General features: G+C 39.5%; 1 pseudogene; it reads right to left on the reverse strand.

Annotated features, from left to right (window-relative positions):
• Nucleotides 1–42: 42 nt before the first annotated feature.
• Nucleotides 43–1,603, reverse strand: LOC124893948 (annotated as a pseudogene).
• Between the last annotated feature and the right edge of the window lie 1,549 nt (nt 1,604–3,152).

Here is a 3,152-nt window from a genome sequence, read left to right on the forward strand (position 1 = left end):
AAAAGGGACAACTTTCGTGTAGTTTGTGATTGGATGTAACTGTTAAGGTTTTCTCTAGAATAAATCTTTCTCTTAATAGATCTCTTCTTGTTCCTCAATCTTCGGAGAATACGGCGTTGTATTATTGTAAGTTCTCTGTTCCAAATATTTCCTGAAAGTAGATGACAAGTTTTAAATCTTAATGCAGGCATCGCTCTTTCCTTTGTCCTTCCCCCCTATTTTTGCCCTATCATTAGTTGTTACTCCCGATCCAAAGCACCCCTTTTCCATTTATAGAGAGATCCACACCACAATATTAGTCTTTTTGTGTTAATGTTCTCAATGGTGAATCGATCATTCGATATCCTTTTCCTTCTACGACGGAATGGAAGAAAAGTAATGAAACCTGTGATGGCTACTGAATAACCTCCTTTTACTTTCTCAATAATAAAGCCTTTGACCTTTGTATTCGTTCACCAAATCTTGTTCAGTTCCATCCAAGCTCAGTTTTGTATGAATTATCATGGAAGAAGAAGAAGCGGTTCACCAGCCACTATATCTATAGATCCCACCAAATCATTAAACCTGGCGGCTGCTCGTTCTTTGATCAGTGATTCACCAGCCACTAGATAGATGAAGAATCTCTCTAAAATCTGCTCTTTGATCAGTGATTCACCTGCCACTAGATCCAGGAATCCCACCCTATTCTCAAACCTGGTGGCTCGGTTGATTGGCACTCCTATAGGCTCATCTTGCATACAAATTTTGGGAGTCCCAAGTCCTGCATCCACCAAGAACATTTCTTCCCTTAAGCGTAAAACTTCAGATTGTAAGGCGTTTCCCCTACATAAGAAAAAACTGGAATTAGATCTTGGAAATAATCGACTTAAATAGATGCTCATCATAACCTTTCCTCTGATCAAGCTCATCATAACCTTTTTTTTTGATCTTCTTCTTCGTGTTCTATTGATTAGAAGCATCCATCAGCGCCTCGCCGGTTTAGAATTCGAACACAAAATGGCCAAAGAATCAATTAGTAATATGCCTTCTATTGCCAAAAGACCTTATCTTCTCCTCTTGGTAAAGAGAGCCTCCATTTCAAGTTCAACAAAGTGAAAGAATCGATTCGATCATCAAGTCGGATAGCATTTATCTACGCTAGGATCCGACCTACATGAACTTCTTTCTTCTCTTATGATATTTCCATCAAGAGAAAAAAAGAAGCGTCTACCTTACTTAAGCAATTATCAGATCGATCTTTGAAGGACAAGATCTTTTTTTATGGTTGACACCTCTTGGAAACCAAACCGGAAAGAGAATTACTGAAAGTTCATCCAATGGAAGCTCTTGACTGGTATTAGATAGCTGCCAAAAAGAATGACTCTTTGCATGAAGAGTGAGATGCGAGAAAAAGTCAGTCTGCGTTCAAGCGTTTTACTAGAACTTCTTCAGTTAACTCGGGTAATTCAATTTCTTGAATAAGCAAGGAATAAGCGCTACTAGTCTTTTCGGAAACTGCTGCTAAGATCCAAAGTTACATAGATTTCTCTCTTTTAGTGTGGGGGCATTAGTAAAAGGCCTAAGCGGTCTTAGCTCCTTCTCTGGTCTTGCCGCCCTTGCCCCTCTTCTCTTTCTCTTCTTTTAGAAGCTGTCTGTGATCGGAACTTCTTTTGCTTTGAACGACTCCGGTCCTTTTGAATCTGTTAAATGGCTAGTCGAAGGTAAAGAAAATGAAAAAAAAAAGTAACCAGGAACAAGAATATCAGAGTCGGCATTACAAGGATAGATGGGATTAAAGGCGAAGACAAGGCTGCTGTTTAGCAAGATAGCAACCATTGAACTAGGCAATCGGCAATCCAGTTGCCATCCATCAAGACCGAAGGATGTGGCATCAGGTAGTTCTTTGAACTGAGGCATGTAAGCCCAAAGGTGGATCCAACTGGAACGATTTCACTCTCTATGAAGGAAGATGTAGGACAAAAAACCGGAGTGCCCCTTATTTTATGTCTACTACCAGTTCTTCCTACCGAACTACGACCCATCCTTCAGATAGATGTAAGCTAATGAGCTCGGATATTAATGAACTCTATAGAAGAGTTATCTCTCAGAACAAGACTCTTACCGATCTATTAACAAGTAGTAGATCTACACCGGGGGAATTAGTAATGTGTCAAGAGAAATTGGTGCAAGAAAGCGTGGATACAATTCTTGATAATGAAATCCACAGAAAACCAATGAGTTCATAAGTCTCATGTCATAGCTTATTATAAGTTATAAGAAGTGAGAGCTTCCAAAAGCAATGTTCATAAGAAAAGCAAAAAAGCTCTTTATCATCAAACTGACTCTCATTTAAGTTTAATCTTTCTTTGATCGGAATAGGGAGCACTTGGAATCAAATGAATTCGGACAAAGAAAGTGCGGAGTCACTAGTCCTGCTAACACGATAATCAGGTTATGTTGGGCTATTCTCTAGTCACATCTGGGAAGACTGTCACGTCTACATCATAACACCAAGACGGATTGCATGAAGAGATTGATTTTCATTTTCGGATCGCCGCTCAAAAATAGGTGGAGTTCGTCCTTGAAGGATAGTTAAGTGTTGCAATAGGTGGTTGTTTAGCAAACGGGAAGCAGTCTCCATACCAACATAGAAGGCTTTGCAGCTATCTAGAACCAGAAGAGAGCCTTAATCTATGAAGGTGCTAACGCTTTACTAATATAATATAATGAAAAAGTAAAAGCTCTTCTTCTGTTCTACGAATCTAACTAATCTATACTACTAACTATAATCAGACTAGGTCTTCTAGAGTGAACTAGCATAGCGGAGTGAGATATATCGAAGAATGAACTTATCCTTCAACCACAAATGGGGTCCTTTAGGCAGCCGATTGCCCCTTTGCTTCCTGACTTACATCGTGAAAACCCGTCAATGAAATAATGAAATGAAGAGAAAGGCTTTTCCCATCCTATGAGCCTTGCGAGCTCACGAGTCGTTAGTCACTCAGAGGATTTTATTGATTGAAACGCAGCGATGAAAGGGAAAGACTAGTGTTTAGCATATAGCTAAGAGAAGACGGGGCTGTCTCTGTTACAATCGTTTATAGTCCTTGTCCTGAAAGCTTAGTGAGGAAAATCCTCGACAGAGAGGAAGTTTTTCTTTTAATGTTTTAATG

The sequence above is a fragment of the Capsicum annuum genome, unplaced genomic scaffold (genome assembly GCF_002878395.1).
Source record: "Capsicum annuum cultivar UCD-10X-F1 unplaced genomic scaffold, UCD10Xv1.1 ctg67584, whole genome shotgun sequence".
In the NCBI taxonomy this organism is placed as follows: domain Eukaryota; kingdom Viridiplantae; phylum Streptophyta; class Magnoliopsida; order Solanales; family Solanaceae; genus Capsicum; species Capsicum annuum.